This window comes from Cygnus atratus, chromosome 1, assembly GCF_013377495.2.
Source record: "Cygnus atratus isolate AKBS03 ecotype Queensland, Australia chromosome 1, CAtr_DNAZoo_HiC_assembly, whole genome shotgun sequence".
Classification (NCBI taxonomy): domain Eukaryota; kingdom Metazoa; phylum Chordata; class Aves; order Anseriformes; family Anatidae; genus Cygnus; species Cygnus atratus.
The window spans coordinates 97,526,003-97,537,123 of record NC_066362.1 but is presented as its reverse complement, the minus strand read 5'-3'; the positions used below and the strand labels follow the sequence as shown (position 1 = coordinate 97,537,123).

Here is an 11,121-nt window from a genome sequence, read left to right as displayed (position 1 = left end):
TGGACTTCATGAAGAAAGCTAACTCCATCCCAGCCAGGCACAATTCACCTTAACAGTTCAATTACCACACAAGTCAGATACAACAGAACAGAGTGAACTGTGCAACTCAAAAGAAGTGCTCAGCACTGCTGCCACTTCAACCTCATCCCTGGTTTTTCCAAACCCATGCATCATCTGCACCCTCACCAGACTCACAGAAGAGTCTTCAGGGGAGAGACTCTAGTTGCTTTTTGCCATGCCAAGTACCTTTTTGTTGCTACAGGGTCACAGGTAACAATAAATCCAGAAAGCTCGATGTTTTGCATCATGAGATGCCTAAATAAATAAATAAATAAATAAAAGTTCACTGCTTCATTACAGACAGCAAGATCTATTTATCCCATGACTGAACATCGACAGTTTGACTGCTGCCAGTGCCACCCTGGGAGGAGGTGTGCTGCAGGTGCCCAACTGGGGAAGACCTGGACTGCCTGAATACCGCAGAACTCAGGGCACCAACAGACCCAGTGAAGAGCAAAAGTGGGGAAACATCGGGCAGTATTTGCAGTAGCCACCAAGTGGCAGCAAACACTCAAAGGTTGGTGGTTGGTTGACATAAAACCAATCACTTTCTTCAGGAGCATTCAGAATGGGACTTCTAGGCCAGCTTACAGACGTTATCCCACTCTCTACCCAATGATGCTTGTATTAAAAAAAAAAATCATTTGGTATATTTTTTTTTATTTTTTAACTGTCAAAATAAACATCATTCTTTCCTGTTCAGTAATTTGTGGCACACTTTTGAAAGGCAGAGTTGCGCTACAGCAGGATTTGGCCCAGAATTCTTGTCTGGTTGTCTACCCTACACAAGAGCCATTGACAAATCTGCGTGGGGATTCACTACCTAAAAGATTTACCCTGAGAACCTGGTAATTCAGGCTAGGTTTGTCTACAATAAATGGCACATGGATGGCCTGAACAACAGCTTGCCCTCCCACCCTACCTCCTTTTCCTCCCTTCTGTTCTATTTTTACAATGGCGGTCTAGAAGGGACTCTGGTTAAGTCTCATTTGCTTATAAGTGTGTCTGGACTCGTTTCTGATACAAATTTCTCCCTCCTTATTCCCTGCCAACATATCAGGGTCCCTCAAGCATTCATTTTCCTCCCATCAGCCTCAGCAACATCTGCAGATAATTTCCATGTATGTGAACTAGACCACAGGTGCTGCATTCTCCATAGGCTGCATATGCCTGCCTCACCTCCCTCACACCTCGAGGGTGCTTAGCCATAGGAAGCCACAGAAATGACCACAGAACATCCCAGTTCTACCAGTAGACTGTGGCCATAATCTGTGTGTCTGTACCTCTGAAATACACATCTTGTGCTAGAAAATCTGCCAAAGAGTTCTTCTGTTCTCGATCAGCTGAAAAAGAAATCAAACCTAAAATGTGCAAACTCCCCCAAAATAAGCTGTTCTTAGCCTACGTCCTCTAAGACCTGAGGCCTCTGATGCAACAGAAAGCTGCTATTTATGTAAAATATGTCCAGAGAGATCTTAGCTGAAGGAGCCACACAGTATGGCATGGTAATGCAAGAAACAGGGGTCTGTGCTAATCTGACAGGGGGGAATTTCTTCTCAGCTACAAATCTGAACATCAGTTTAAGTCTGGATACATGCAGAAGAATCTTAAAGCCACTATCCATTTGACTCAAAGATATAATGGATATATTAAAGTTAACATACACTCTCTCCCCAGCTTACTATTTATTAATGGTCATGGATATAGAATTCAATTAAACAGTGTGGAGACTAGAGTGCCTCATCTTTCTTTCATGAAAAGTAGGAGCCCAGAAAAATTGCAGAATGAGGATTTATTCCTATCAATCTTTGGTAACTCCTTTTCAGATAACCCTTGCATTTATCTGTCAAGGTCTTTGTGACTAGTCCATCACTGAATCCATCGGAGAGAACTGTCAACATTTGGGTCCTTGCTCTCCCCGTTTGAAAGGAAACTGTTACCCAGACTTAGCTAAGACAACTAGCACTGAGGAATAAGGAACAGCCACAGCCAGGCAGTGTGAGAGATGAGATTATCCCTGTTCAATTTTGTGAAATCTCCTTCACCAGTTTTAGCTGATCTTTGTATGGGATTTTATCATGCAAAACACCAGATTACAGCTGTGAAGAGCCCATGAAAGTAGAGGCCCATGTTCCAAAAGAGCATTCCTCTCTGATTAGAAAAGAAGCCCCTCTTGCTAGAGGGACTTCTATAAATGCCAGAGGGATTTCTGTAAAATACTCACATAGAATGACCATTCCACCACTTTCCCCAATGGCCAGTACAACAGCAAACAGTAGTGATATAAAATTCAGACTTTGTACACTCTCTGTCAGTATCCAACAAGATTTAGCCTGTTTTTACCTCTGTTTCTGTTTTTTCCTAACACTTGTTTGCCTTCTGATGTTTCAGGTTACTGCCCTTTTCATCTCCTTCTCACTTCTGCAATGCTTTGTCCCTGTTTTCTTGCCGTCTCTTAGAAGACCTACATCCTTTCTATCAGTCACTCTCCCTCCTGTTTCAAATCCCTTTCCATTTTCACTGATTTAACTCCTTCCTTTTTTATTCTACCATACATGTCCCCTACCCTTTAATTCCAGGGCTATTGCCTCACAATCTGTGGGACATAAATGGATGTGACCCCAAATGGGAGATCACATTTATAAATTTACAATGGGATACAGCCATTATTTAATTCAGTGCATCAAAGCCTAGCCTCAGCGATGTAACTGCTGTCTTGTGTAGGCATATCCAGACAAGGTTGGATACCACTAACAGTGTAGATGTAGCAACACGAAATTTATCATGAACTAGTTATTTAAATGTCCTCCTCTTACTGGGATGACTTACGAAGCCCATTCTAAACTCCTTGCTACTGTCAATACACTGTTACCAGCACCTGACCCACTTTAAAGTTAGCTCTGTTTTGTCTACTTGTACAACTGTGTGACAGTAAAGTCACTGCCAGGACAAATTTTCATGGAACTTATTTTGTGCTGCTAAACGTTTGGAAGATAGTTAGTGTGCACTAGGATTGGACTCCAAGTTTTAAAATAGGTTGTAGCTGATTAAGCCACTGAAAAGTGGAGCACAGAACCCTGAATTTAACACAACATGAACAATGTTACAGAAAGCACTAGTGTCATGGAGTTTGCGAGTCACTGATGTCAAAACGCTTGAGATTAAACTTCTTCTGATACCCACAAAAGCACTAATTGGATTTTGTGAGCTAAACACTGCCTGGGAAGTCACATCTCCCTTCCAACCTTCCTTTGCATGCAAAAGCTGCATATGAAAGAGAGTTTACTGCCGCTGTTCCCCTTTCAAGGCCACAAGGTACAAGGCAAATAGCTTTCCTCCAAAGGACTTATCAGGAAAATGGCTTGTTTTTAAACTGTGAGGTTCAAGAATAGAGACAAAAAGAACAGCTGTTTTCACACTTCCTGTGAGAAATAGAGTCTGGTGTTGACATTGTATCTGCATGCAAAAAAAACAGTGCTTCTGTACATCTTCTGCAAGTTGTACTATAGAACAATTTTAATTTAGATCATTGATGCTATATGAATGGGAAACTAACCTGCATGGCTTTAAAATCTCCTCTTGCTCAGCAAATAGCAATGCTAATGGGAACAGACCGAAATGACCTATATTCTGATTCTGTTTGCTCAGAAATTCCAATACTTCTATTATGCTGCATTAAGATAAACTACATCCAGGATTGCCTCACCAGTAATTTTTTTAGTAGCATTAAGAACCGTCTGTTATGGATTTGTTTTCTGAGGGAAACTGTTTATGCCGTGCTAAGGAAACTGATGAAGTATCAGGTTTTCTGTCTGATATCATTACCTTTTCCCAGAACGGAAGAAAAAGCTCATTCATCACCTCAACGTAATAAAGTTATACAACATGCCATGTACTGTATGTTCTTCTCCAAACTGTAGATGTAGCATTCCACTGACAAAAACTACTACTAAATTTACAGATAATTATTTATGGGATGGAATTATTTCCACAACTAATGATCTCTGGTCTTTTCCAAATATTTCAAAAATATTATTTTACACTTTGAAAACCCTGAGTCACTGGAACATTTGCAAATTTATAGCCTATACTACATTTGCATGTGGTGTGGCACCCAGTGATGCTTGCCTAGTATTTTGGGTAGCTTAAATTCAGTTTTTGTCATACTTTATAAGTGGAATTCAAATTACTAGCTAAAGATCTCACCTGGGACAAAATGACTTTTTGAGATAGGGGAAAATGTCAAGTTTTGCTTAATAGAAGATAAAAGTTAGATCACTGAAGGGGACTCTGACTCAGTTGCCATGAGATTCATGAGAGGATTTTATTTTTCGGAACAAGCATAACATTTAGTCAGAAGAAAGAAACCTGACTAAATAAAGTTTGGCAAATAGTAAATTTGCCAGATAGTGCTTGTGGGGGAAAACATGCAGAAGAACTTTTATAAAAGTGTACCCATAGAAGGGCTTGTATCAATTTAACACAATGGTCCATGTGCCATAAACTGAATTAATTGCCGTTCTCAGTGTATTTGTTTCCCACATCTCCCACAATGCCCTCACTGCAATACTCCAACTTTCCTGCACATCCCTCATAACCCTGTAACACAGTATCCCTGTTATCTCCATGTCTACTCAACACTTGTAGATCCTCTGCATTTCCCCATTCACTTCTAGCATCTTCCCACATAACTGGCCATCTCTTCTCTCCCCTTCTCTACCTTGTGAGACCACCACCATAGTCGTTTCAGGTCTCACTGTTCCCATAACTACATTGACAACTAGGATGGGTAATAACATGATTTGCTGTGTGTTGGGACTTCGGATATGTGCTGATTAAACGTGCAGTATGCATGTGTACTGACAAGGTGTATAATGTAAATACACTCTTGGCCAGGTCAAACAACCAGTGCTTTCTGTCATGCTCTCAGCTGAGAAATGACTTCAGATCTCTTTTGTATCCGGCTCTGATTCTCATGGCACTAACCATAACTTATCATCTTTGACACCATTTTTTTTTATTGTAATGAAAAAGTAGCATTTGGATTTGACAATTACACAATATTATAAAACCAGACTAAAATATCAATGGGTGTGACTCAAATAATTAAAGCAGGGTCTCCTCATACATTTTTTACTGAACTCCTCCTAACATCACCTTAAGTCCACGACCCTGGACAATTACTTACTTATCTTTTCATTTTGGATTACCAACATTCTTCACTATTTACAGACTGAAGGAATTTTAAGACTATCCTTTATTCTCCTTTAGATCTAATTTCTGCCAGTTTCAAAGCAGGCATATTTTTCTTGCAAAGACATTTGCAACATTTTGCTTTGTTTAATTTCTCGCACTATTGAACAGAAGATTTTCTCCTCTCTGGTTCTTTTAACAGAAGTGATTTCTTACCACAAGAGAAGATGCATTTTGCTTTTTTCCTTGAAGGACTTTTTTAGTGCTTGACAGCATATTCTTCTCAGGTGTCACCTCAGGTGTTAACTTATAAAGTCTGTGTAGAATGTTCCAGCTCCTAGAAAAACAGCAAATATTACATTATAGCAATATGAATTTTGCTTAATTCAAGTGGTGACCTAATCTTTGTTCAACATACCTAGCCTCCAATGTACTGCTGGCAAAAATACCTTTGAGGGTTGTTTTTCCCAAAATATTAAGAAAATTTACAAATATTGAATTGAGAAACATTTAAGCCATGTAAAAATTCCCATGTGGGCATGCATATATTTTAAGGCATTTTGTTTGTGCTGTTACAGTTTGAGACAGAAAGCGCTTTCGGGATTCCACTTAATATCTCTACATTGAGCAATCTGGAGTTGGAGGCATGTATCTTAAGATCTGTTTTCAGAGATTTTAATGACTCGTGCCACGTCACGTTTAATTTCACTTTAAGTAAACCCTAAACGTGCCACATTTCCAGAGGAGGAGCATCTCCCAACGTTTGACAACCACCAACAGCGCAGCAATACCCGCAGCCCCCAAACCCCCCGCTTCCGCTTCACAGCGCCCCTCAGTTAAAAAAAAAAAAAAAAAAAAAAAAAGCCCTCAAAACCCGTCACAATTCCTGGCTCCCAGCCATAAACACCCAGCGCACCATCTGACCCGCGCTGATTAAGCTGCGCCTCCCGAGATTGCTCCGAGGTGTAATGCAAACAAGTGGATAAGGCCCAGCGGCCCGCTACTCCCACCCGCCGCGGGCCGCCATGAGGGGGTAAGGGCAGCGCGCCTGCGCGGGGGGCGCCCGCCGGGCTGCGGCCGGCCCCGCGGAGCGGAGCCCGGCCTGGCGGGGTCGGCTTCGACCTCACGGTGAGAAGGAGAGAGGCGGCGGGCTCGGCCCGGCGGCGGGGAGGGGGCGGCGGTGCTCGGGCTGGCCGGGGCTGGGGCTGGCCGGGGTGGGGGTGACGAGGTGGGTCTTTCCATCGGCCCTAAGCCCTTAGCGAAAGGGGGTGTGCGTGGTTAGTGGTGTTTAGTGCTCCAGGTGTGATCTTGGAGGCTCTAAAACAGTGATCGGAGGAGGCTTACGTGGGTTCCTGGGAGGAACCAGGTCCAGGTGGGCTGGGGGTGATGGAGAGGGTGTTTGTTGGCCTTGGGGGAAAGTGGCTGTGGGGGAGCTGCAAGGAGTGTTTGGGAAGTGTTGGCTTCTGTGTCCATACAAACTCTGTTACGGCATCACTCTGGTATGGTTAGAAACCTTGTAGGTGTATGATTTTTACAGCACCGTGATTGTGGTACTCTATTAGAAAAGAAAATATCTCTATATTCAGTTTCCTGCGAGCACCAGCTTGCCTCAAAGAGTTAACAGCAAAGCTCTCGTTTGTGGATTTAACTTTCTTTCCACCCTTTCACTTAACAGCTAAGGAAGTTCCCAAGGGACAGGTTGAGGCTGGTTAGAAGATCTTAGCTTTCAATAGAGAGGATTAGAGAAAAGAACGATGAAATTCTGCTATAACGGAGGGCTACCATTTTTTTTTTAAAAGAAATTAATTTTAGTGTCTGTTTTCTTCCATTAAATATGTATGCATAGCCTTTATTGGCAATACTGGTAGTTATGTGCGATACTCTTTCTCTGAAGACTTTTTTCTCTGCTACTCTAATCACAATTCTTTAAGTCTGCTGTTATCTACAAATACTCTGATTAGATTTAGAATGCTGAAAGCATGGCTTGTGAATTGTTTTATTCTCCAACTATTCAACTTAGTGAGACTGTTTTATAAAACCTCTTTTAATGCTGAAGTTTATCACTTTTTCATCCAAGATACTGCAAATAACTATTCTTGATAAGCATTTTCTTTAAGTATGATAGGTCATGTTTTTGATTTATGTGGGTATTTCCTTGTTGTTGTTGTAACAGCTGTATTTCATTTCACAAATACCTATCTATTTAGTGAGAAAGCAAACTGTTGCTTCAACTTTAAAAAGGTTTGCATTTTTCTCTCTGGTTTGAGTTGCCCCATTCTTCCTTTAAGTGTCAGAAGAAAAAATTGAAGTTGAGAGGTGCTTGATTTCTGTTTTTGATTACGTGAGCCTAAATCTAAATTGCATGAATGAGTTTGAACTTGGCTGGAGATAGGGAAGTTTGGTTGAATGACTGCCTGCTTGATGCAAGTGTTCACTTTTTTTTTTTTCCAACTCAAAAAACCCACCCTGTTGTGTAGGCAAATATGTAGGCCAAAAGTCACCTAGCAGGGTGTGTAACTGGCCAACTGGGCTAGTTGTTTTTTGTTGCAGAAGCTGCGTTTGTTTTGCTTTGTGTAAACAGGACCTTGAAAACTTTGTAGCACGACAAAAGAGAGCTTCTGTCTCACTTTTCTTTAGTTTTTCTTATTTTTAGGGGGGATTATAAGAATCAGGCCTTCGTGCTTTTTTTCTTTTATTTTGTTGGAAATACTTTAGCATACTTATGTGTAGCATGAATTACATGTATGATAGCTTCATCTATGTGTCCTTAATTTTTTTTTTCTTTGCATATGTGTAGTGCTGCTGTGTAGAGTAACGACTTCTGGGTAATATTTATTTGCCGGGCAGTGAATTAATGAGGTTATGCATTAAAGGGATAAAGTTAACATGCATTGTAATTCAGATAATCCTTTTAAATGGAAATCATAATGAGGATTCTAAATGTTTGCAGTTCTAAATAATAGCAAAACTCTAGGATCTGATGTTGCTGGGGCATGTGCAGTACAAATCTTCTGTTCCCCCTCCAGTACCTGTCTTCAGTCCTGTGGTTGACTTTCAAACTCTTGCAGCTAATTCTATTCATCAGTGAGATGGGGAGGGGTAAGACCTGCACAACAATGAGGAAGCAAAGGGAAGGGAGCCACGTTTCCCTACTCTGCTTCTGGGTTGTGTTGTTCCCTTCCCCCCTGCCTTCTTCCTGGAAAGAGCTAGGGCCCAGCTACTGCTTGTGTGAGAAGGAGGGTTGAAGAAGGGGCAGTAGGAGAGGAGTCCCCTGCCTCTCACCTGTAGTTTTCCATACTCCCCAGCAAGATCAGATTAGATAGGACAGAGGTTGCTAACTGAGTGGGAGCAATAGTGATGCGCTATTCCCCACTGCCTGAAGTTTTACTGAGCTGCTTGTCCAGAAGGCTTGATAGTAATCTTGATTCACAGGCATACCATGGTAAGTGATAAGAATAACTGCCACAAGCAGTTTGAATAAATTTGCTTGTTTGTAGCTTGAACTAGAACCGCTGAAGCAGTTTTAAGTTCTCCTCAAATGCTGTTCTAGACCATAACACTTATGAATAGTGCAATTTATAACTCTTTGTACGTCTGAACTTTTTTGTCCTCCCGCATAAAAATCCATCTGGAAATGGGTTGAAAACCTGTGTTGCTCTCAATTGTGTTCTAACACAAAAAAAAGATCCTGGATGTTTAAGAGCTTATCAAAATCATACCAAGTACGCTGTAACTTGATAACAGTCTTTGTTACTAGGCACTGGCAATTTGTAGTCCTTAATGAGGTAAGACTGAAAAAAAATAAACCCCTACGTGTCTGAGGAAGCTTTGGCTGAAATGACTTTGCAGTTCTCATGCCGAAGTACTTTGAGAGAGAATGGGATTCTGCTTCTAGTTATGCACTTGTAATAAGATATACAACTTTAAACTTTGTGTTTTTCATGACTTTCTGTAAAAAGATACGCTTAAAATTTTGAGTTTACGAGATAGACACAGGTCTGCACTTCTTTCTGCAACTTATGTCCTGTACTGTCTGTGGTTTAAAAAAAACTATCATGAAGTACTTAAAGCTGAAGTAAGAATGTGTGATGATTTAATTCAATGTCTGCCTTGGATGTAGTTAAACTGCTTGGCTTTCTGTGCAGAAAGGTGGGTGAACAATTTGGCCAGAAATGTGTTCAGCTCTTCTGTAAAGTGGCATGGTGTCTGGCATCTGTACTGACTGGCTGCTGTTCCAGCAAGCCAGCAGCTGCTAGAAGGTAGGGTACTGCTGAATTCAGTCCTAACTTCAGCTCTCCATCATGTGTGAGATCCCTGTATTTGCAGAAATCAGTTTTACGATGTGTATTTTCAGAGTATTCCACTGACCATGAAGAAAAGGTGTTTTAAACTGTGCTGCATTTTTTTTAAAAGATGTTTCTGTGGAAAGCAGTTATAGGGAGTGCCCAGTTCTGATTTCTGTATGCCTTGTATACTTTGATCTCTTTGCCCTCAGTCTAACAGTGCTGTGTCTTTCACAGTGAGGTTGTGGCTCAGCTGTAATTGTGTAACAAGGGAGGCCATTCATAGATGTTTCTTGGCCTGGAGAAGTCAGATTGCGTTTTCTAGCGTAAAGCCAGAGTTCATTACATTTTAGGAAGGTGAGAACTGTACCGGAGTATTGGAATAGCACCCACTCAGTTGGCCTGTGCTTGATGATAACATTGGGTCATTTGCAGCAAAGGCTTAGGCAATCTCAGAAATCTTAATGTGGAGGTGTAGGCACTGGATATTTGTCAAGAATTGGGCCTCTGTTTTATAAATGAACCATGAATATATTAAAAAATGTTTGCTTCTCACCAGATTGTCTGGAAATGCTGGAAGTAGCTGTATATCCACTGTAATGTTTGAGATAGGTAGAAAGCACTGAAACAGGAATGATGCTAAAGCCAAGCTACCTATAGAGCTGTGTATTAGGTGAAAATGTGAAGTGAAATTTCTTCTGTGTTGTTGAAATTGTTGCTTCTGGTTTGTCTGCATGAAGATAATGTGCATAGCTAAGGCGGGATATGTATGCCATGTAGCAGTAATGATCTAGATGAGCAGGCAAAAAGCATGTCAGTAGATTAACTCGGCTGATGAAGCTACACAAGTATAGCTGGGTGCCTGCTGTGGCTGGAGGTACAGGATGGAGAGGACTCTTTCTGGCTACTGGTACAGCCAGCTGACAATGCATTTTCTGAATAAATGTGTGTGAGTTCATTAAGAAGCCATGTATCTCAAGCAACACACCGGATCTTTTAAACTGCTGTCAAGTTAATATTTCACTTCAGCTAAAGAAATGCTGCGTGGAGTGCAGGTGTCACAGTGTCGGCAGCGGGGAACCTGCGGAGCTGGCTCCTGCGAGAAGAAACCAGGGGCTGCATGCCCGTGTTGGACGCAGCCGGTGCCAGCCAGCTCTGACACAGATCTTTTGCTGGAGCAAAGCAGGGTGAGTCAGCCAAGCTGGTGGCACCCTGGGAAAAACATTTAAAAAACGGCAAAATGCTGCGAGAGGAAGGAGTGGAGGTGTAGGACAGAAATGGGAGGAAAGAGCAGCAGAGGAGCTGTTAGGGGCTGACCACAGCCCCTGTTCCCTGCGCTGCTGGTGGTGGAGGAGCTGGGAACGAAGGAGTGAAGTTGAGCCCTGGAAGAAAGGCATGGGGGAGAAGGTGTTTTAGTTTTTGTCACTGCTTCTCACCATCCTGCTCTAGTTTTAATTGGCAATAAATTAATTTTCTCTAAATGAAGTTTATTTTGCTTGTTGGCAATTGGTAAGTGATCTCCCTGTCCTTATTTTGACCCATGAGCTTTTCTTTTTACTTTCTCCTAATGCCCTGCTGGGGAGGG

General features: G+C 41.7%; 1 protein-coding gene across 4 annotated transcripts in view; it reads left to right on the top strand.

Annotated features, from left to right (window-relative positions):
* Positions 1-6,155: 6,155 nt before the first annotated feature.
* Positions 6,156-11,121, top strand: part of B4GALT4 (beta-1,4-galactosyltransferase 4) — a 29,704-nt gene continuing 24,738 nt past the window's right edge. Inside the window, exon 1 of one of the 4 annotated variants that reach the window (XM_035541083.2) lies at positions 6,156-6,286. The gene's annotated coding sequence lies outside the window, so the exon portion shown is untranslated. Of the gene's footprint in view, positions 6,382-11,121 lie in introns of all 4 variants that reach the window. The other 3 variants (XM_035541081.2, XM_035541077.2, XM_035541079.2) reach the window with 3 other exon arrangements.